The following is a 25,868-nucleotide window of genomic DNA, read 5'->3' on the forward strand; positions in this document are numbered from 1 at the left end:
CGTGATATTCTTCTATTATTGTTCTGAAGTTTTGAATAAACCATCTTTGCCTTTTAGAAACAAGTTAGCGTTTTATAATCAATCCATTTTCTTGACTGTTTTTTCGTTTCAAAAGTGTATTGGTGAATCTACAATTATGAATCGACAATTAGTTATACTTAAGCCGTGTCTAAAAGTCCTAGAAAATATTGTTTCGAATGCGCTTTTGGTCCGAATTGAGCAAACGTGGCACCCAAAGCACACATAGCTCAGTCAATATATGACAAATGCTCTCTTTTAATAAACCGAGAGCTTCTTCTGTCTCCCTAACCTTAATACGAGAACCATCCTAAAAGCAAGCTTGTGATACAGCTTCGTTTAAATTCAGCTGCTCAACATTTTACGCAGGCGTAATGCTTCTAAAAAACAAATATTTAATGACAGCTCAATACTTAATGTTTTACATTTTTAGAGAAAAGTTTTCATATATATATATTCTAACTTATACTGATAAGTTCAGGCTAAGGTCGAAACTTTTCAGTTAACCCTTGTAAGAAGAAATATAAAGTTAAGCTCAAATTTGTGGAATAACACTCGTAAACTTGTAAACATACTTGTGTGTTGAATGGTATTTTATTTATATCAACTTATTGATCTATTTCACTACTAAATCTGCATATTAAACGTAATAGAAACGTCACTATGGAAATATTCACATTTAGATGAGATGCAAAACGTTTATAGAATGTCATAACTGAAAACTTATTGACGCGCCATTGAAGGATTTTATTGGATTGTTCGAACTTATGAACAACTTATAGCATAATTATAAAAAGTGGCAGTTTGACCTCGAATCTAGAGGATTTATCTGTCAAATTGACACAATTTGTAATTATGCAGAAAAATTGAGATTCATAACCGTAAAAATATATTAAGAATCATCATAATATTGCATGTCTTTCGCTTCACTGCCATTCCCTGCGTGATTCATGTGGGATGGAACTCCTAATAATAATTTCTATAAACGGTAAAGTATCTTGTTTTGACGGGAAATTTTTATTTCGCACGACATTTAGAAGTATGATTCATTCTACATGCAAATTCACGATAATACATATTTTACACGAATGTCAAGAATTTTTAGTATCATTAAATTACTACGAAAAGAATAATTCTGCTGGAGCACCACCTTTAAAACGGGAAAAAATCGTCATTTTTGGTATTACATGAAATTATAACAGCTTTACTAAAGTCAAGTTGTATTGATTCTTGAATAAAACATTTTTTCTAATAACTACATACAACTCGTAACTAAAAATAAAAGTTTTTTTTATTGCCTAAACTTCATATTAATATTGCTCTTGTAAGGGGTTTCCTCAGTGATTATATTGTTTTTTAATCTCTGAGGTTAACTTTAACTAAAACAAGAAAATTTTCCTATTATCGTTCCATACACTATGAGAATAGACAACGGATTAGCAATTTTAATCTAAATTGAGCAATCTATTGAATTGTATAAATCAGCTGATGCCCATGACCGCTGTGGAGTAAGCAAATGCATTTGTCGTAAGTTTTTGTGTGGTTTGTGAACTTGTCGGATTCAAAACCTTATTATTTCTTTCCGAAATGGGTGCGCAAGGAGCTGCTACTTAAAAAAGTGCGTAATTTCCTCACGGAAACGTGGTTTTGTTATCAAGTATATTGAGAACTTTTGACTAAAGCTCTTTTTATCTGAAGAAATGGGGTCAACTAAGTTTGTCCTTGTACCTTTCAGATGCTACTAGATTATTACTTCGCAACCCTAAAAAGTACTCACTCAAGTTTTGTAAACTTGAACAACCAATCGAAATTACTATCTAAGAGTTCTAAGTTTTGTGAATCGATTGAATTTTTGGATCCAAAAAGTATCAATGAAGTCTTCTTAATATAAAACGAAATATATAACACAAAACAACTACCAGAAATAATCAAACCGATTGTTTACCCCACGGCCGACATTTTGCCGTAGATCAGCTGTTTTCTCAAATTACCTTTATCATTGTATTGCTGAATTCTTTCTTGTATGTAATTTTTATTTACAGGTCTTGGTCTTTCCTCAAATTATTCTAGTAACATCTTAAAAATATTTTATAGCCTGATAAATTAGGATACACGATGTGATAAGATGCGTGGATCCGAACGTCCAAAAATTTATTCAGAACATTTTTGCTCGTCTCGAACTAGTATTGAATATGTTCAATTTGTTGCTGGAGCGTAAAAATTTTTGTTCTCCACTTGATCTTAATACTGTTGAAACGCAGTTTCATATCACGCATGATCAAGTTGTTACAGACACTATTCTAGAACAAACCTATTATACGAAGGATATTGATTCAAAAAAGATCTATCCAGGGAAAATGCAAAAATACAAGCAACAGGAGAGGAACATTTCTATGATTATGCTATTCGTGATTCTCATATGAGTAGATCAGAAAAGCGCACACAGTTGCTACATCATTAACTCATGTATGAGGTGTGTACTTATTAGCAATTTGTTTCTAATACAATAATTTTCTCCTACTAAAGAAATAATAGTAATAAAAAATAACAAATTACAAATGTAACATTCATCTATGTCCATAAAAGTGTCGCCACATTACCGCAATTGTTAGATATTTTCAAGGTAAACTAGGGCATCTACTCAGTAATTAATCATAACCGCTATTTGATTGGCTATATTTATGTCTATTCATCTACATAATCTATTTACGCGGTCTTTTTGTTTCCATCTCTATTAACTGATGGAAAATTATTAAAGCTAGTAATTAAATGAAGAGGACATAATTTCGAACTAATGATGTCGGTCAAAATAAATCGAACTTCTCACGTATCTTACTACTGAAATATTTGACTTAATTATAACTTAAAGATTTATTTGAATTATCTGACGCGACTCAAGAAACAAATTTTAATATTAAAAAGGTCAGTCGATATCGGAATTTTGGAATACGATACGTTTTGGAAACCATTTTATGAGCGTTCTTGTAAATGATTCCATCCTACTGAAACTCATGTTAACTTTGCGAGGAATGTCATTCACAGAAGCTGCATTTGACACCTTTTATTCTAAAAATTGCTTTTCATTATCGCTTACATGAAGAATGTTTTCAAGAAGCAGACTCTGGATAACCATGCCAATTGGATCACATTAAAAATCACGGCCAATTAGAGATTTAAAAAACATTCTCAATTGGTTCAATCACAAACGCCTAAGAGTGGACTATGAAAGAATAAAATCTATGTCATTCACATCATACAAAAATAGCTATTCTAAACAGAAGAAGATGGTGAAATGATCAACTGCTTATTTAGGGTTAAAACTTGATAGACACTTGATATGGGATTTAAATATTTGCTACTTACCCATAAACCTATGAAGAATGATATAGAAATTAAAATCCCAAGCATAAGCACCATAAAATCCAAAGCTCTTTGAATCAGGATTTAGATATTGAATACTTGGAATGAGAGATGTGTTCAAAAGTCAACTGAAAGAACTTTTCTGAAGAATTTATCATTAAAGATCATATATATTGGGGTGACTTGATCTGAGAAAACTGTTTATTTATAATATCCTTATCATGGTATGCCAAAACAGACGAATTAATTTTTCTTAAACAAAAATATTCAACTAGAAATAGAAATCTACCTGCAAAAACTTCTCGTTAAAATAAGGAAATATTACTTGAGAAGAGCGACTAAATTTATGTACCTCGACTTATGAGTTGGTATGAGAGCTGGTCTTCATTATACTTCGTGTCAAATCTCTAAATCTCTAAATATGTATCTCGCCACACACAAGCTATCTAGGGCAATAGCTTGGTAATAATTTCCTCCCGTTTTTTTCTATTTCTTGTCTTCGCCTTCTAGTCCCGTTTCTCTCTCCATTATATCTACTTGTACCTCCACATACCGTATCTTTTTGGGTCTTATTTTTTTTTCGTACTCCTGCCAAAGCTATTTAATATTTTTTGTTTAAAATTTTTAAATGATGTTTTTCGACTTTTATTTTCGTGAGCTTTATTTGTTTTATTGTTACTTTCATTTCTTTTAGTACTCATTTCACATTATCTATAAATAATAAAACAAAAAATATACACAACAAAAAAACATATTAGGACTCTAGACAACACAAAAAAAGAGGGATCCCGACACGGTAACTCATAAACAACTGCTGAGTTATAGATGGGAGACAGCTTAAGAGAAGCCTTTCTCACCGAATAAGATTGAAAATAGTCAAGTCGAGGCAGCAAAAACACTCACTACGACGACCAAAAAATCGCGACCACAAGGGTGTATAGCCACCTTATCTAATCCTTTAGAAGAAGACAAGACCTCCTGATATCTTCTACGTAGAGGGAGAAGCGAATACATCGAGGAAGGGCTTTCTGATGTGCACGTTAACTTCGTTGAATTTTTTTTGCTTTTTGCCATATTTTCCTAATTATAAGAATAGTTTTTGTCATACGAAGGCTGCTACTTAAGTTCTGAGACAAATATAAACAAATATTCATAATTGGATATGACTTTATTGTTTTTCAAAATATTCTCCATTAAGATCAATACCGCAATTGAATTGTTTCACCACATCTTTGCACCACCAATTGACTCGAGCTTTTTTGTGCAATTGTCAAATGTATGCAACTGGAACTAATGCCCAAGTATATTCAAATTTCATGGTATGCCACATGACAATCTTTCAATATTAGTTTACGCACAGCATCGATGTTTTCTGGCAGCTGACTTTAGACTACCTTCGCGGAATTAATCCTGTAGTGAATCGCCATCACCATTGAAATTAGGACAACCATGGTGGCTCGAGATGGTGTTTAATCAACGACGAAAGTCATAGAAAATCAACACACGAAATGTTCGCGATTCAATTTCATTTTTGGACCCAGTTGAATGTTTCAAGTATTTGTAAACAACTCAAATAAAGTACGTTCACCATTAAAAATGTCAAACTCTATGATGGCAATGTCAGATTTGACATATTGACATCAGTGTTGCCATATCATAAAATTTAAATAACAGCCCTCGTATTATAACCAGATCAATTGAATTAGTAACCCCGTGTACAAAATTTGTTTTATGATATTGTCCGAAAAAGATGCAAATGTAAAATAATGTATATCTTTCAAGTGTTCAATTAGACTTATAAATAAGTCGAAGAATGTACGTAATCAATGTTTGTGTTGGTTATCATGTTTATGAGCATATTAATTAATAATTTCTTGTTTTTATATCTTGCCATTAACAATTTAACAACACTTAATTTTTCAAAATCAATGTTTTATTATCACCAACATATTACACCTTGTGATGACTCAATTGTTCACTAGTTTATACAAATAGAGAAACAATTGAACAGTAATTACTTCAATTTAAAATTCGTGATTGAATTTATATCGCAGTTTATCAAAATGATTATGAGAAATTTGATGAGGCGATTACCAATTTGCGTATTTTTATGACTTTGCCGAATACAAAGTTGAAGTAAGCAGTTCCATGCAACAGTATTATCTAAATACTAGCAATTCTATTATGTAAGATGTGCAAATAAGTACGCAAATCAAGCGTTCGAATTTCAATTTTCTCGTGAATCTGTCAGTGGTAAACACCTTGTATCATTAGAATAACAGATGGAACTTGGTGTTTTCGATGTTTACCGAATGATAGTGACGCAACCAATCAACATTTCATCGAATGTTACTACAAAGAACATCAAAAAGCGAAGCAATAAATTAATAAGTGAGATTTTAGGAACCCAAACACCGAAATTCACACCTTTCAGCAAATCTCGTCGGCTGAAAGCTGTGTTATAGTGTTATGGCTACAGATTGCGCCACGTTTTCAAATTGTATGTAATATACACTCGGAATAGTGTATAATTTAGTCTAGTGGTTTTAATTATTATGTAAACATTGTTGCCGCACTCGAATTAATATCATTTGATTTCATATCGATGGATACTACTGAATATTTAGTGGAAATTTATGTTTCTGATAATTGAATTTTGAAACTTTTTTCGTAATTTGGAAATTTACGAGAATGTGTATTTATAGACATAAAATATCCATTAACCACTTTAACTTTTTTACCGAAAGAAAAATGAAGAACTGATAGAAATATCTAGAATATAAGATGTGGTAAGATGGGTGAGAAATAGGAGACGATAAGGGAGAGACCAATATACCAACAATTAGGAAAATACTGAATATACCTGGACCTATGATATGGCATGGAAGCTGATCTTCATCATACCATCTGTTCCTAAGTAACAATTTCCTAAGAATATGAAAGGTGTTTGCTTCCTTTTGCATCAATTTTATTAACTTTTGTTCATTGTTTTAATGTATGTACCGAATTTCTTGTCTTGTAATATTTTATTAATGTATATTCAGAAGTTTGGTGATGAGATACGCTGATCTTATTATTGCAGTCTTGGTCTAGCAGAAAAAACAAGACCAAGAGCAGCTGTAGGTCTGCTAGACCAAGACGAAAACTGTGGTGCACGGCCGGAGCAAGTCTCTTGCTTTTAATTTTCGAGAGAAAATGTTTGAATCGAAATATAAAGAAAAAATTCTTTCAAAAGTTTGTAACATTTAAAAAATAATTTAGGATTATTAAACTTGATATAAAGTTGTGTAATTTTGAATATATTGATTCAAAATTGTCTCTGTTAGTGTAATTATGACCTACCTTTTTCTATAAATGTAAATCAAAGAATGAAATACATACTTATATTTCGAATGTCAATAAAATGTGTTTCTGAGAATAGGAGTTTTCTATATCCAATAAATAAACCAAATACCCATCTTCCATTTATTTTCTTGGTTTTATGTATATCCCTCTGTATTTTCTGTACTTTTCATTTACTGAAAAATCAAATGACCAATATGCAGTTCTTTATAACGAAATAATAATTTTGGTTTCGTTCAAATCTCAGATGAAAGACCCCCTAAGAAATTTTATAGAACATACAATCTTTGATATTTGTTTTCGCTCATGATATTAGAAAAATATTTAAAAAAAATGACACAATGGAAAGATATAACTCATATCAAAATAATAGATAAATATCTAGATGTACTTATTTATAAAAACTGTATAAGAAAAGAAATACACCTTTATATTTAATGATAAATAAAAATAGTTCTGGAGATAAGGACACATTTAATACGGACCAACTTTAACAAGTGATTCCTTAATGTTTTTCCAGAATTTTTACTCGAAAAAATTACTTGTTTCACATTCTACAATCTGTCGATGGAGTACTTAATTTTCATGAACTTTTTTATATTGATAATGATTAATTTCAAAACAACTGTTTATTTCCTAATCTACCAAATATTTGCAAGAGTCTTGGTGCAACACCAAGACCAATTCTGGACTCTGTAAAATCAAAATCGTGTATGCAATACCAATATTCATTAATGTGTTTATTTTGAACGGTAATTTTGTTCATATTAAATCTATCAGTTCGCATTTTGAATAATTCTACGAAAAAGTTCAACTATTTATTTGATACATTGGAAATTTACTCAATACCTCAACAATCATCATAGTTCAGACTCATGATAAAAATATTGAGGCTTGCGAGATAATATTTGAATGAGGAATATCATGGTAAATGAATTAGATGATGAGGTCCAACTAAATGGCCTCAACTCATCACCCAAGTATCTTGAATCGAAGTTTTACACCGCTAAATAAGACAATATTGATGTTTCAAAGCAACTTATCGTTGAAGAGAGGTTGGATAAACACAAATATAATGCTGATAATACTGGTACTATTAAATCGGTTATTTAAATAGTTTATTAAAAATCATCATCATCATAATGATCTTACGACATCATCTGCAACGATTACGTCACCTATCGACACTACCAGGGTTGTTAAAAACTGCTTAAATTCAATTTCCAAACTTCCAAAATTTTTGAAAGAATGATTCGAATCTATCTATGTATCATAAATAACACTAGGAATTCTCTTACACAGTATATGCAGTAGTCTTCATTTGGAAATAATCCAAAACTAAGTGGATAACATAACGATGCTATTAATTTTTTCCTAACCAAATGCATATCGATTCAAGCTTCGGTTCTATATAGATATGGAAGTAGTTGAATGGAAAAAAATATTGGCGGGTTCATTCGAGTTCATCCTTAATATTGGAAACAATTCCAAAGTCTAGACGATTTCATTATAATCCATCTACTTTACACATCAAACCGAATAAATACAATACAAAGATATTAAAAATAATATTTCCTGTTTTTAAGTTGGAATTACAGGGATCGTTGATAATATTCAGACCGAATACATTATTTACTACTACCATTATACCAACACTTACAATTATACTGTAAACGTTACTGAAGATGATAATTTCGATATCGAAACGCGCATTGGATATTGTAATTGTGACTATTGGTGTACTGGTAGCAATAAACAGTTTGTTCAGTTTTTCCTGTATATTTGAATCAGTCAATCGATACATATGAAATACAAAATTAATGAAAACACTCTTCTTAGTGTATTTGATTTTTTTTCAAACACTTTAAAGGTTTTCTGAACATTATAATCTGTAATTTTATTCCATCGTAAATTACAATACCTATCTTAAGACCAACGGTTTTATTTATTAGAAGCTGCGTCAATTGAATTACAATTGAAACTAATATGTAAGATTTCGCGCTTTGCTCTACTTTTACCTTAAGCACTCAGAAGGCTTCGTCGTCTTCAGTCTTCTCCTTTAGATTGATGTTGTCGATGAGCAGGATTGCCTCGATGTTGACGTATTTTGACAGCTGTTGCTGTAAACGATATTTCGTAGCATTTTATTTTGAAATCTCTGGATTATTTGAATTTTTTTTTCACTGGCACATCCCCATAGTTGAATCCCGTATATCGTTATACATGCCAAGGAAACCGTTCGCCATAAAGAAACATTCCGAAGAAAATTATCATGAATTGTAATTATTTATTGAAAATACTTACAGGAGGTACTACAGCACAATCAAACAAACATTTATAATTAAACTGCATACTGTCGAACATCGTTTTACTCGCGTAAGGAAAAAATTGATATGTGAAAAAGTTCAGTTGTTCAAATATCAAATAAAAACAAAAAAAAACTATAATAAATGTTTGAAGTGGGCATGTTCCCTTCTACACACTTCCAGAGTCTACGGAGGATATTTCTTTGAACTTGAAATCTATTTCATCGATTATTTCGTTCCTTGTTTCCAGTGTTTATGGTTTCTAGATAAACAACGAATTGATAATACATTTCTTGAAAAGGTTTTGTTTACGAATAAAGCTGGTTTGGCACGAGACGGTCTTATTCCCATAATTGACATTTATGTGCAGATGAAAATCCTCTCGGTACCAAAAGAAAATCAACATCGACTTTGTATTAATGTGTGAGCGGTAATGTGCGTAATAATTTAGTAGGTCCATATTTGAATGCTCAGGTTTCTCCGTTATATTTTTTTTTATTTGATAAGTTGTAGGATAACCAATTTTTCTACATTTCAATTTAACACAATGTTCGACAGTATGCAGGACAATTAGAAACGTTTGATTGTGTTTTAAAATCGCTTGTAAATATTTTCAATAAATTTTTACAATTTATGATAATTTTCTTCAGAATGTCTCTTCATGGCGAACGGTTCCCTTGGTATACACATCGATCTGGTGCAGCATTATTTTCACGTCATCTACTCACTCCCAAATTTTTTTATTCGAGTCCCAGAACTTCCTATATACAAGTAATAAGTATAATTATTAATAAATATTGAGGACGATGTAGTATATGCTTATCATGATTATTATTCACTATTAAATAACCGGATTTTCGTGAAAATTAGTCTTTATTATAAGTTGTTCGGATAATATCATATTAAATTCATAACCTCTTTTCGCTCTTTTCACGAAAATGTGATAATATTTCTCAAGGTCATATTCATTTCTAAAAAAAAAAATAGTGAAGGGAATACCTAGTAACTGTACAATGAAAATATTTATCTTCTACAGCAGTTTCCTGCGAAATGATTACAACTTTTTTTTCAACGATATTATTATACTCTTTATAATTGTGTTCCGTTGAAATAATTTGCAAATATTTTGTTTGCATATAAAATTGACACCATCGACAATAGTACCTATTGTCAAAAAAATTATTAGGAATATTAAAATTAGCCTTCACTGAAGTGTCATGTTAATATTAAATCGTTAAGTTTTGTAAAAAGTAAATAAATATTATAGGGTAAATATCGAAATTAAACCATACAGTTTTTCACAAATATTCGTATAATGAAGATAAATATTAAAGAGGAAAACATAGTTGAAATCAGATTTATAAAATTTCACAAACATTGATACACTGGATGTTCCAGTAAATCCTGCAGATAATTATTAAAATTATATGACCACCGCTAGAGGTATGATTGAGTAAAAAGAAATAATAAATCACAAAGCGAGATTTTCCAAAACTAACTCAACTAAGAGGAAATGAGAAACTGTGTATATAATAAGTAATTTAGGTTTTGTAGTATAAAATAAAATATAGAATCGTTTTTAATCAATTATATTTTTTCCATTTTGCTCAATGACCTTTTGCCATCTTTCTTTCAGCTTCATGATACCGAGCTCACAAAATATCTGGTTCTTATCACCAAAAAACTGAACTAGGTGCGATTGAAGGTCGTCATTTGTGAAAGTTTGACCATTCAAAGAATTCTGCACACTTTGAAATAAATGGTAATCAGATGTTACCAAATCAACGCTGTATGGAGGAAGTGATATTACTTCCCAGCCAAGCTCCAATAGTTTCCCACGAGTTGCCAAAGATGTGTAAGGCTTTGTATTATCATGGTGGAACACTAAACCTTTCCGATTTGACAATTTTGGCCGTTTTTCTTTGATTGCCTCATCAAGTTTCATTAATTGTTGATAGTAAACATCAGAATTGTTTTTCAGCTTGCGAGGTGGTTTGTGGTGGTTTTTGGGGTTTGCTCCATGATAGTTTTCGAACTATGTTACTGTACATATCGCAAATGTTGATTCTTTGTTTTAAAGGAATTTCTCTCAATTCGTGAGGTACACAAATATCAAGCTTGTTAACTAGCCCAAGTCCAAGTGTTGTGCGCAATACATGTAGCCTCTTCGCAACCTCTCGAATAGTTATATGATGATCCTCTTCGATTATGACTTTGATTTGGTCATCATCAACCTCAGTAGGTCGACCAGAACGTTGCTCAAAGTTTGACTTACTAGCCGCAATCACTACGCTCGATTTGCATGTCCAATATGTTTGCTATAATTCGGCTTGTTGAAAACAATTTAAAACAAATCTACTGATATAACAAATAAGTTCCTGTCAATTAAACTAAAATGCTTATGCTATGCCTTATTGTGTCAATCGTTTGCAGGTTTTCTCCAAACATCTGTTAATATTGTAACATTTAACATATTCTTCATTTCTTAGTAATCCAGATGTATGTCATGATATTTTTGCAAACGGCAGAAAACCGTGGGACGATGGTACTTAGATCTCCACCATATTATTGCGAACTAAACACAATTAAAATGGTATAAGCCAGATAAAGAGAGAAGTTTCAACAAAATATGACTGATGTTAAACAGTTGTTGTAAATAATATGGTGGTTGGTTATCATGGTTTACTTCCTAAATCCTTCAATGTAATGTAGTTAACATCCGTCAACTCCTCCAATACCATATTGATATAATGACGATGGATTTGATGTTCAAAAAATCTGTACACAATAATAAAAGATGATAAAGATAATATTTCTGAGGATGTTTCCAAATATTTACTACGTAATTTTAAGCGAACAGAAATAATATAATCAATTTGATTATCATATTATTTTAGACATTTGAATTCTTTATCTGTCTTGAGTCGCATTCTTCCTCATTATTCACAAGTAACCGTTTGTCCGTTTTTTTTACGTTGCAATTTCAAATTTCATACATTTAAATTCTTCGCTTAATATTTTTCACTGGTATTATGTTCGATAATAAATCAAATATTTTTAATTGGCTGTTTAACATTCAGAATGGTCCCTGAAGACTTGTAGATCGCCTTTTTTAGATTGCGATTCAAGAATGTATTAATAAAATATTCATAATGCTAAGCTAAATTTGAAACAATAGCTAGAGTATTCAATCGCAGAATTCTCTCTCGTTCAAAGTGATCTGCAATGTAAAAAATATATAGTGTGTTCATAAAGCTTCTTATTGTATGATTTCAGTTGAATATTTTCAAAGATGGAATGAAAAAATGTATTTTAATATTTTTTGGATGGGTCTACTTTTAATTTTATTCATTTAATATGATATATATGTATCAAATTGGTGATAATATTCACTAATAAGCCTCTAAATGTATAAAATGTCTTAATACCTATAGGAAATATGTAGTAATCTTGATAAACAAGAAAATACAAATAGAGTTGCATGTAGTAACATAGACAATCTGGGAGTATGCATGCGAACTATCTCGGTGTTTAAGGCTGTGTCTGTCTATCGAGTAAACCCTGAAAATATTGCTCTAGGAGGGATTATCAGATCAGCGACCTCTTTTGTAAGCTTTAAACTGTGCCAACTTTGGATGAGTCGAGTTGCTTCAATCTGTATTGAGTCGAGCATCTTCAGAGTATGCTTCGAAGTCAGATGAACGATCCATACTCCAAGGACATTGAAGATAAATAGAAGCTGTTGCTGATACCTCCAAGTTGTACTGGAGCTATAAATTGGCAGTTTTGTAGAGTAGATGACAACTGCAGTAAAAAAATCGTCATCACGTGTTGTTTTCTACTAGGTGGCCAAAACTTTGTACTTAAGTAATGAAGAGTCATTGTATGCATCCATGGATAACCAAACTTATTCACTTAATTGGACAATGTAATGTTATTAGAACTGTTTGATGGGAGACTGTGTTTGCTCAGGCAATTTTTGATGAGTATTTTTGGTCAATTGTGTTTTTTCGTTTCTAAGTTTGAGCTTCTGGAACAGTCCATAATATTCATCCTAAACTCATTATTCAGTACTACTCAAAACACTAACACTAATAATTACTCTGTAAACGTCACTGAACTTTGCTATAGAAACACGCTTCGAACATTGCTATTCAAGTTTTGGCATTCAGATACCGAGCTTAACGTTGTTCTAGTACCTTCTAATCTCATTTCCATTTATTTTGAAAAGAGTGGTATAAACAAAAAGAGTTCTAAAGACTATATGTTGGGCAAACTAGGAGATTTCTTAATGTGCAGTTCAAGGAACATCTAGTTAATTTGAATATGGATGGGTAGAAAAGTTGGATAGATATTGCTGAGCGTCCTGTCAATATACAACAATGGATTTTTGATGGGATTTCGAAGTAATGAGATTGTTAAATTTAAAAATAGTTCAAACAGAGACTTGAAATATTTCTCACTGAATAAGGTTCATTGGAGAAAATTCAGTATATATATAGATTAATTTAGTTATAATAACTATATTCTTTGATAACCGATATTTCTTAAATCATGTGAGATAATAATACGAATTCATTTTTCTTTGTATACCGTAACAATTGAAATTTACTGATAAAGTTACTTAATATACGGCTCCGCAAACCGTATGTTTATGAAGAGGCCCTTGGGGCACTTGAAGTTGAACAGTCCTGTTTTCAATCAACCATTTCCAGTGTTTTTCACATCGTTTATCTAAATTCATAAATTAGGTCATCTCACGTTACCTGCATGTTCCATTAAGATTATTAGAAACATTGAACGTCTGTCATTAAATAGCGGATCGATAATCTCTCATTAAAATTGAAAACGTCTCAGAAAATGCAACATGCACCAGCTGTTCAAAGTGATTAATTACACTAGTAGAAAGTATTATTATATCAGTTCCCTTTTTGTATAATATAATCATGTTTATCCAACATTCCTCGACCTTAAATAATTAAAACTAAGTTGATAGATTAGATCGAAGACAAGTCACGACCTTATAACTATTTTATTGTCAACTTATCATTGATGTTTTGAAATATCACCTCATCGAAAGAGGTCGTCGGATATTTTATGAATTAATGGAAATTATTTGTTTTAAGGTTTTGTTGAACAGGAAGTTTTTCATTGTGAAATTATGATTCCAATTCTATTCAGTGGCGTTACTTGTTTTGTTCACAATCACTTATGTAATAAACAAATTAAATAAGTCTTAACCTTCAACTACTGACCCTTATTTTAGACCATATAACTGTCCCTCATCTAATTCACAATCATATATCATGTGTTGTTGTAGTTGATAATTGAATGAACGTATTTATTTATATTTATTTTAATATAACTGGGTAATATTCATTGCTGGCAAATATTTTACCACCGAGTTATTTTTTCAACAAAAAATAATCCAAGGGAACTAAATCTAACGAATAGAGTGCATGAGGTAGCAATTGAAACTTTAATTCATTAATTTTGGTCATTGCAGTAACAGATATGTGAGCTGGTGCATTGTCTTGATGAAACAACTCTTTCTCTTAGACAAATGCGACCGTTTTTGCTTTCTACAAGACTATTTTGAAAAATATCATATAAATATTTCTAAAACATCCACAAATTCATTAATGTCTCGAACCCAATGAATATAAATATAATTTGATAAAATATGATACAATTTCAACAAGTAGATATTAAAATTTAATTGCCTGATAAATACTTTCTGATCTTGGTCGGTTAAAATAAACAAAATCGATACTAGTTCTTCGTGCTTGCTAAAACTTCCACTCTTATCGACTTTTTTCCTTCTAACCTTGTTACAGAATATATTATTCCTATATTACCCACTCAGATGAAGTGATTATAGCCTTCAATTCTATAATATATTACCTTTAAAAGAAAAAAAAATGTATCGTTTTATATTAACGCCTCTGAGAAGCATCGTGGAATTTATCATTTTGATGTGGACATGGTGATAAAACACAAATTATAATTACACATAATTGAAACATTTATAAAGTACATTATAATTAATCTTCATAGAACTAGATATTGTGATATGTGCTTTAATTGCCACTTTTCAGTTTTCTGTCATATTAAATATGCATTAAGATTTATTATATACGTATATATACGTTTTTTAAAAAAAAATGAAACTTGGTATCCAACTTTATCGTCGCCAGTCTAAGTAATACACTGAACAATAAAAAAATTAATACTGTATAAAAGCTGGGAAATTCTGTATGGGGTATAAAATGAAAAAGGTAAAAGTGCAGTGATCTAATCATACATAATCGAGTTGAATGTGATGATAAAATTGAACTGACGATCTTTTATTTAAATATGTTAACTAATTATTTTGTAATCAATTTCATATCATCGTTTCGTAATGTTAGCAAACTCAATACATGCATCTAAAAATACGACTACATTTTCCTTACAATACTAAGAGTAGACATAGTTCACATGTTTTGGTATCTGCTAAATGTAATTCTTCTTATTATTCTTAATGTCTTCATTTCTGGTCATAGTCCAGCTGTTTTCATGACCATGTTTCTTTCCTGTTGTAATTCGTTTGGTCTCTGATCTCGATATTGACATAATTCATCAGCTTTTCGAAACTTTTTCTGAAGCTGCCGACCTTGATCTCTTTAATCACACTCCTGGTACCATAGGACATGTACTGCTTGCTCTCAAGCTGATGTTTGCTGGACTTGAGGCTTATTTCGCTCATTTTTGTGTATCTCCATTTTGTAGTTGCGTATAGCATGATGTGAATGAGTACAACTTTGATAAGGTGGAGCTTCGTCTTCAGTTATCGTCCATTGTTTAGCCTTCCCAATCATTATTTTGCCTTCAACGAGGTAGTCAACGTAGACTATATGTCCAATTTGTCTTTTCGTATTTTCCTTTTATTTTGAAGAACACTTCTTGGGTATTTTCTGCGATGAGCTGACTTTCCACTTGTACATCAGTCATTCATTAGGACATAGGGTTAATGCTACTAGGTGCTCTTGGTGACTATAGCAGCTCCATCTACATAGTAAGCTATCATGGTATCTTAATAGATGCTATAAGAGAGAACTGCTTCTTTGGGTTTATTTGGGTGGCGTACTCCACAAATTCAATCCTAGAAGTTTTATTTTTGGATAACACGCCCAACGATTTTACTGCTTGTATGCTAGAGTTGAAGAAGCTCATAACTTTGCTGATCCATTTGGCTGCTCTTTATCATTATAGTCTTAGCTTCTTTCCATCGGTCTGTTAGGAGTTTGCTGGTCTGTATACCATCGATGATGGTCGTCATGAATACTACACATCTTTTTGGAAAGAGTTTGAGGGCATTGATGGTCATAACATATTTACTTGGTGCCTTTTTTCATTGTTTGATCCGGATTGTGTAAGGTAATTCTTTGGGGCGTTGTAGCTTAGGATTTTAACATTTGCTCCTGTAATATTAGTTATATGTGATTATTCAAATTTGCTGTGAGCATAATTCACAATATACAGTATTTTTTTTCATATCAATTATTTGATAAAGACATTTTCCAGAGTATGTTGAATTTCTGTATATTTACACCGAATTTAAGAAAAAAAGAAAAATGGATAACAGCTGTAATATAGAAATTAGAGTTATGATGTGTTAGAAATATAATAATGAGAGTTATTAGTAATAAAATAATTAGTAATAAAGATTGGTGACTGAATACGAGCTGTCCTTAGATTTCTGAGAGTACCCGTATATAGGTAATTCATTATTTCCACATTTTATCTTAGCTTTGGACATTTTGGTATTGAGTTCGATCAAAACTTCATGGAAGCAATGAAGTCAAGACAGTTATCAACTTTTAAATAACCATGAATTAAATAGCTCAAAGTTTTTGTCGTCAATGAAATAGTTTAAAAACTTTTCACATCTATGTTATACTTGTTTCAACGATTCATTATTCGAAAAAGGAGTGATCCATTTTTTAGGATTCACACGTTTCACATTTTTAATAGAAACTCGACCTTCCACGAGATAACGCAATGACAAATTCCGAAAATACACAACAATGTAATGAAGCAAAAAATTCTTCGAAAGATTGAATGATATACTGATTTTGTATACGTTAACTAAAAATTTCTCTTTACTTGCTTTTCTCATGTAAAATCTTAATTCAGAGAGGAATCAGTAAAATCTCACGACTTGATTTATACTAAAAGCTTCTATCAGGGACGGAATCGCTATAGTTGAAATTTGACAATTATTTTCATCTGTTCAGGAGTTTCTGAAAACATTTTTTACAACTACAATTTGAATGAATCATCAGTATAAATACATTATTCTCAATAGAAAATTCCCTATGACTTTTATGATTACACACAGACTCTCACAATTACTTCTATACAACCAAAATATCCAACATTTTATTTCTTAAGTCTGATACACTTATTTCAATATAACAATTTTTCTCTTCCTCAAATTTACCATTTCCTCCCAAATTTTCGATTTGCCCCAATTGGAGTATATTGTATTATCTTTATTGGGGGCGAGTGTAGAGCATGGGCGGTAGGAGCTCACCACCCTTGGGCTGGCACACCCATGGAATTTTAGTCCCTTTGACATAAAGCGATATGCACCTAAGGTCGTCCTAGAATATGTAGGACTGAAGACAATATCGAAACTGTTATGATAAGATTTTTTTGGAACGAATTTTAAATTTTGATGTTAAACTGCGTTCAAGAAATACCAAAATTGAAAGAATATAACTCCAGAGAAGATCTCGCATTTGCTAATGAAATGCTTAATCGCTTATCCAATTTTGACAATATCATTTTCTCTGATGAGACCAATTTTCAATGTGTTCTGAAACCGTGAAAATTGTCGTTACTGGAACACTTGAAATCTCAAACACAAACACCAGAAATCACTGCATAGCCATAAAGTGATAGTATGGGTAGCAATCTCGGGTAGAGGAATAAGCTGTCCTTTTTTCTTTTATAATTCGAAGGAGCGAAACGTCGCTGTCCAATCCTAAACACTATATAACACAATATAGGAGAGTTTTTCGACTCTAGAACTTAAAATTTGAAGAAAAGCGAATTTGGTTTCGAAACGACAAATAACTCAATGGTGGTTGTGAAACATACGTTCCTAGGCAGACTTATTTCGACAAAAGGTGATATTCCCTGGCCCCCTCGTTGTCCAGATTTGATGTTTCTTGACTTTTTTGTTTGGATACCTCCTGGATACCTGGATAATACAAGGAACATCATTATTTAGATAGTGTCATTTCTAAAATATAAACAATGTTTTAGTTTCATTTTAATTATACTCAGCATGAGCGAATAAATTTAATGTAATGGTGACATTATTTTCACGTAAATTGATGTTTTTATTGTAGAAATCAATTTTTTACAACTTTGTGCGAATGAATCGAAGACGTCCCTGTAAACAATTTTATGTTCCGGGTGTGGCATCGCTCTCTGTATACCTATCAGGCGAAAATAATAAAATTCGACATAAACATTAATGTTTCGGCAATTTTTTATAGGGAATCCCGTATTGAAAAATTCAAACTATTCGATTAGTGACCTTGCTTTACCGACAAGGTAAAACTTCGGTTATGTTTACACAGTAACGTAATATGTGAAATAAGATTTTAGAATACAAACAAAAAAAAATAATAAATTCTTAGCTCATGCACGTGGACAAAACAGCTTACTGTAGCATACGTACATGGTGGTTTGATACTAGGTATATTTAGAGTATCAAAATGATTGCTAAATGCGAATTGTTATGGTATTATGATATATAATGATTGCAACAATTGTTGCAAAAGAAAAGAATATCATAAAAGTTCACAATCGTACTGAAACATTGACAAAACAGCGCGTTTGTTAATGTATACAAAGCGATTCATAAAGTATCAATATCATTTATTGAAATCACTAATTATAATGATATTTGGTCAAGTTCTATCCATTTTTATAACTTTTTCCATCGATGGTTCTTTTTTTTTATTTTCCATCGTTCACGCATGTCTTATATTTCCTAGATTCAGATTATTGTCTTATAAGCCTTTGCCGTATTTTTTATACCATTCTGCAAAAGTAGTCTCTATTATACATATTAATAAAAATTAGTTTTTCGCTAGTTGTAAGAAGTTGAGACTGATGATAGCGGCAGTTCGTGACTAGAAAAAACATGCAACAATCACTGCATATACGCAGTGATTTTCGCAGATTAATTCTCACTGGGTAGAACATATATGAAGAGCTGAATAGCTGGAATAATAATTGATAGTGGAGCGAATTCAGAATAAAAGAGAAAGAGGAAGACAGAGGTTGGATTAGGTGAAAATTTATTTGGAAAGAATGAGGTTCAAAAGCTGGAAAAACTGGCTATGAACAGGTAGAAATGGAAAAGGCTGGTAAACAATCTGAAGATAGTAAACAATCTGAAGATGTAGAAGATGGAGATTGAATCTCCCAGGAAAAGAAGTCCGCAATGCTCAAATAAACGGCAATGTTCCACATAGGAATGCAGTATATGTACACGTCTTGTTTACTGTGAACTTCTTTTGATATTAGAACTGATAATGGTTTCATTTTCAAGTTGCGATATGAAGCACAGCAGATCAATTGAAGATTTTCCTGTTGCTATTCCGTTTCTACATCTACGTAGCTCATTTCTGTTCTCTTTAATGTGTTTCTATGAAATGAGTTATTGTCATTATTCAAACATTAGTTATTTCTTTCAAATTTTTGAGAATAGAGGACATATTCCTACGAATAAATTCAATGAAAATTGCATGAAACATTTGCTCTACTCTGTCTCTCACAAGATATTTTATGTCTCACTTTCTTAATTATAATTCCATCGGATAACGCTTGAGCTAGACTTAAATAGAATTCTTGAACAATAAATTATAGTGGTCTCCGGTTTTCAGTAATAGTTGGATTAAATTTGGTTCGGACATTGTTATCTGAACTGAGACAAACTAAATCTCTTACCCAGCAGATTAATCTAATTATACATTAATCCAATACGTGACATCATGAGAATATACTTAATTTGGGGAGAGTATGATTTCCGTGGTGCCGCGATTTAACAGCGGATTTGCCAAAATAAATCGAAAATGATTTTTTGATATCTCGCTTCGTTTTCGAGATATCGATACTTGAAGTTATAATCAAACGTTATTTCAAAATTCGCTATTGAACAGATGGCGTTCAATACTTCATTTCAAATGAATATTTTATCACTTCAAATTCAATATAAATATTGTAACTCAATAAACAATCAAACAACAAATTTTTTTTCTTTAATTTTTATATTATTTACCCTTATACTACAAAATTATATTGAAAAAAACAGATTTTTATAGCATGAGCCATTTTTGATAACTTTCATCACTCTGTCATGAATATAACTCAACATATGATAAATACATGAATAATATGTTGTTTTTCATAAAGAATTGTTTGTTGTTTTTCATTATTTATAAAAGATAAAAAAATATTTAATGATAGTTTGATGATTTAATTAGTAATTTAATGTAAAAATATCCTCTTTCGAGCTCAAAGTACGTTCTGAATGCTTTCAAAAGTTATTTATTTTCATTTGTTTTATAATTAAAAAGCCAGACCACTGTAGTATTTCACAATTATCCTGAAAAAGTTCTCTAGCAATTATTTTTGCATCATTTATCCTATTTTTAACGACAAAATCAACCGAATAAGGAAATTTATCTGCCCCCAATATCCCCTCTCCAAACTCATCCATTACTCGCGGCCTGTGGCTTTTGGGAAGACCAGGGTTCGGGGTCCAGGGGTCGAGGGAGCGAAGCCCCCCATAAGAAAAAAATAATAAAAGTAAAATAATCCTCAAGCGAAGAAAAGTTTTTATTAGACAATTTTGACTCTAAAAAATTCACGATTTTTGAACTTTTTGCTCTCAAAGTGCACCACGAGAAGGTTAGGTTAGGTTATGTTAGGTTGATATAAACAAATATTAAATAAAAATAAGTTTTTCCAACTTCAAGTATCGATATCTCGAAAACGAAGCGAGATATCGAAAAATTTTATTCTTTATTTTCGACTTATTTTGGGTCGTGCCCTCAATTTCTTTCCGATACTTCTTGATATTCTGTTCACTCATGTTCTTATCTTTGATGAACTACATTTTTCCGATATAATATCAAAGAAAATAAACAATGTCCTGGTCAAATATCTCAAATATCGCTGTTATTTTGTAACATCTTTTTTATGTAACCTATTAAAATTTTCAAATAATTTCTGATAAAGTATAATGTTTTTATATCTAATCAATCATTAGTTGTCAATATTATTGAGACACTGAAAGAGAAATGTTCACAAGTATTACAAAATCAATTAACAGATCCAATCTTTCATTTAATATAAATCAATACAAATCTCGCAAATCTTAATGTTGTTAACAGTTTTACTTGTTTAATTCAATAGTGAATTTTTTGCAGCAAAAATTACGTAATTTTACTTTGCTGTTCGATTTAACATAAGATAATATCAAAAAAAACCGAAAACAAGTATGTCATATACGTTTGATGATGCCAGTGGCGGACGCATTCATATCATGGGAATTCAAATATCACACTAACCGTTCAATTGCTTTTTCTTGTGCCTGATTTTAAATTACCTAAATAGAATCGCTTCTTTCCTAAATTAAGCAGAAATGTGAGTTTCTTCTTAATTGCCTCTTTCCATTTTCGATTCTTCACTCCTTCTCGTTTTGAGGATCTAATATAAGAAAAAATGTCAATACCACATTTATATTTTGTATAATAAATTTTGCAAAACGAAAAATATGACTTTGTTGTATAAAAATAATTGGACAATAAGATACCAGTCTTTTCTCGATATATATATTTTGAGATCAAAAATATTCATGTACTCACTTACTCCTTGGTTATACAGTCCATGGAGAACTTGTCCTCTTTTATCACACAACTTCACTTCATCCAATCCCTGACATTTTTTTCCCAAATTTTAAGCTTTTTCTTTGTTCTACCTCATCTACCCACCGGTTATTCAATTCCTCTTTTCCATCTTTTTTCATTAATTTGCTCCAGATGTTGGAGCCACTATATTTATCAAGTTTTTATAACGTTCATCATTTATTTTTGACCTATATATGATTCGGCTACAAAAGTGACAATAGGTCTAATTATTGTCTTACATAATTTTAGTTAAACTTTCTTGATAGTAGAGAGGATTTAAGTAATCTCATCACAATATTTCTTCCAGTAATGATTGAGTCAAAAAATTTCCCATTTCAAAACAAAGTATCTATTGCATCTGTGGCCATATTGTTTCCTCTCAATCTGTTCTAAACAAAAAGTAAAAATAGTAGCATACATTTTATCACCTTGTCTTGATCCAATGATGATTCTTGAGTTGCTTGAGAGTTTTCTCTGTATTCGAGCCTCAGTTTTGTACGATGGTTAGCTTGGATCGTTGTCATGCTAGAAGATAAATTTTCAACCGACCAGACGCTGGCCATAAGGTATTACATATTTTTTAAAGCCTCCTTTCATCAAAATCGCTTCAATTTTTATTTTTATTTTTCCAAAACATTCCCAAACCATCACCGAGCCTCCTCTGTGTCTTACAATCAGAATATCATGGATATAACATCCCTTCTTCATCCGACCTGCGCACAAACACTCTTCTCTTAAACCCAAAAACCTCAAACATTGACTCATAACTTTATAAAACTCTCTTTCCCATACTTCATTCTCCAAATTCCCATCCAGATATTATCTGGAGAAGACGTTCAAAAAAAGAACTAATGATGTTATACGAGAAGCCTAAAATAACAAAATTAGTTCAACTTTAAAGACCAAGATGTTTAGTATACATTTTCAAATTGAATCGGCAGATAATTGTGAGATTAGTATTGGAGGTAAGAGAATAAGAGAAAAGAAAAAGACGCCCAAAGGAAAAATGTCTACAAGAAGTCAAGCGGTATATAGGTGAGGAAGGATTGAATTGATAGAAGTAGTAAACGACTGAAGGAAGAAGAGAAGAATAGTCAAGAAGTTTAGAGCCAAAACCTGTTGAGCTGAACTACGATTGACCAACCCTAGTAAAGATAAATCGATGGTGAAAAATCGAACTAAGGAAAGTGAAAAACGGTAGCCCAAAACAAAAGATATTTGATTGGTACTCTTGAATAGGCCAAAGCCCACAAGTGACTGCAGCACTGACGAAAAAGATTAAGAGAAACTGCGCTACACTCTACTTATACTGACAGGGTGTATTGTCTTGATGCAGCGCTGAAATGTTCGCGATGTTTAGCGTCTTGTCGGTGTATGTTAGTGCGCAACTCAACGGATCTCTTTTCTCACTCTCCGTCTTCCACGCTTTAATAGCCCTTCTTGGAATATTCTTGAATGAATGAATCAAACATGCACAGGTCATTGAATCATCAGCACATACTTTTAATACTCTATCATTGCAGTCACAGAGCTGCTTGATTTTTTTTCGCCACTGATTGTTTGAGATCAGTAGACTACTGTCTACTCGGTATCCAATCCAATACAAAATATTACATATAATCACAAAAGTATAAAACACTACATTTGAATGGAATACCATGTCAATATCACCTCTTAGAACTCCAAAACACAAGAAGACTGCAGAGGCCATCTGTCCTAAGAAATGGTCGAAAAGATTTTCCGCGCTAGATAGGAGGATAAAATTTATTTTGATGCGAAAAAATACACTTGAATATAAAAAATAAATAATATTTGCTGAAAAATATTCATCAAAGAATTATATTCGTTCCCCCATTCATCTAGCTTTAGTACCACTTCCAATGTACACAATTGTTGTCATTAACTTAACATTGCAACATAAATTTGACTTTATGACTATTTTAATTGTAAAAGGGGGGTTGACATTCACCTTTTCCATTATCTCATGAAATACCCTTCTATCTTTACTTTCTAAAGATGAGTCTAATTCTTCTAATAATGTTAACGTATTCTGTATAGATGTAAAGATTTTTAATAATACATTGCATAGCGTCCAAAGATAATTCATAATTAATTCCAATCATTTTTCGGCCAGTTTTAATATGATTTTCTTTTGAAGTTTCAATTTAGATAAGGTAATTAATAACAATAAGACTTATTTCATGATGTTCAAAAAGAGTTATCAACAAAAAACCAACTACCCTTTTGCCATAAACTGTTTTTTAAAAATTTTTAAGCACTGTAAATTTAGAATATTGCGATATTGAACGTTGTATTTCATGTGTATTTCGTTGTATTTTGAGACACATACTCGATGAATGGAAGTTTTCTACTGCTATCATAAAAATAATATAAATTAACTATAGTAAAAAATTGCTTACAAGTAATATCTACGAGGTCTGGCTATTAAATAACGAGACTGGTTACGAAAACGGGTTTTATTATAACAATTATTCTAAATTCGAAAACTCGCCTTCAATATACTTCGTTCCTTTCGCCACACTCCTTTCCATACGTTTTTTTCCATTGATCGAAGCAGTACTGGAAGTCTTCTTTAGTGAGGGCCTTTAGGAGCTCTGCCGTTTTTTGCTTTACCGCTTCTATCGACTCAGCAAAAAGCAGAATCTTTCAAGGAAATCTGAGCAGACCCGTTGACGTAAGAGCTTTTTGTCAGGAGTCAGATTTTTTTGCATCAACTTCCCACAGACTTTTGACATGTGTAATTTCTCGTGTAAAATATTTCTTTCGTCACTGTTTCCGGAGTTGAAAGAGTCCCAGGTCGACCTGGGCGCTGGTTATCTTCAGTGCTCTTTTTAGCCTCACTAAAGCGCTTACACCGCTCAAAAACACGCGCACGTGATAGAGAATTGTCCCCATAGGCCTCTTGCAACAATTTATAGCACTCAGTCGGATTTTTTTTCAATTTAACGAGAAATTTGAGATTTATACGCGCGTAGTCTCGTTATTTAATAGCCAGACCTCGTATGTTACTAACATTCTGAGAGGTTTATTAAAAAAACATAATAAATAAAAGGTAGCAAACGGAATTTGGAATAATTAAAACAAAAGAGCTGGAATCTGTAATAGAAAAAAACTATATCTCCGTAACCACGAAGTGGTACACAGAAAATACTTGGTTTTAGAAAGCAAGATGTTTTTTGGTTTTTTCAAATCGAGTATAATCCATATTCAGCTTATTTTTTATGTGACTCTAAAAAGAGAGAAACGAGTCTAAAATAAGTTTTTTGCCTCGTTTACTATTGTTATATTTATGCCGAAATTAGTAGTTACAAAAGGTAGTTGTTGTCTGCTATAACCAAGAAACAGTGCAAAGACATTGACTTATTTAGTTTTAAATGTTTAATTTAATTTTTATTATTTAATTGTTTCGAAAAGAATTTTATGTTATTCGGGTCGTCTGGAATGTTATAATAGAATTGATTGAGAAGATGATTTGCATTTTACTTTCATAGTAGCAAAATCACAATCATTGATCTTCCTACTTCACTGTAGTTATACATTTAACTATCAATTTTCTTCGTTTATTCATGATTGGTTATGTAATGAAAGTGAGAAAACTCTTCTAATACTGCTCACAAAACGGATACAATTTATTTCATTATCACACCACTTTATATAGAAAGTAATATAAAACATGACAGCTTTACTCTAACATATCACGTCGTAAGAATAGAAAGAGATGTAATCATTGCTGTATATATTGTAAATATCTGTGAATAAAAACTCATAAAGGTATGTTTTTATTGCCTTGTTACCCACTATCTATGTGAATAAATAATACCAAATACATTCTCATTAAATTTAA

General features: G+C 31.5%; 1 protein-coding gene across 1 annotated transcript in view; it reads left to right on the plus strand.

Moving 5' to 3' along the window:
* LOC130891507 (BMP-binding endothelial regulator protein-like) overlaps window positions 1-25,868 on the plus strand; it is a 117,753-nt gene that overhangs the window by 4,322 nt on the left and 87,563 nt on the right. The window lies entirely within an intron of this gene.

This window comes from Diorhabda carinulata, chromosome 3, assembly GCF_026250575.1.
Source record: "Diorhabda carinulata isolate Delta chromosome 3, icDioCari1.1, whole genome shotgun sequence".
Lineage (NCBI taxonomy): Eukaryota > Metazoa > Arthropoda > Insecta > Coleoptera > Chrysomelidae > Diorhabda > Diorhabda carinulata.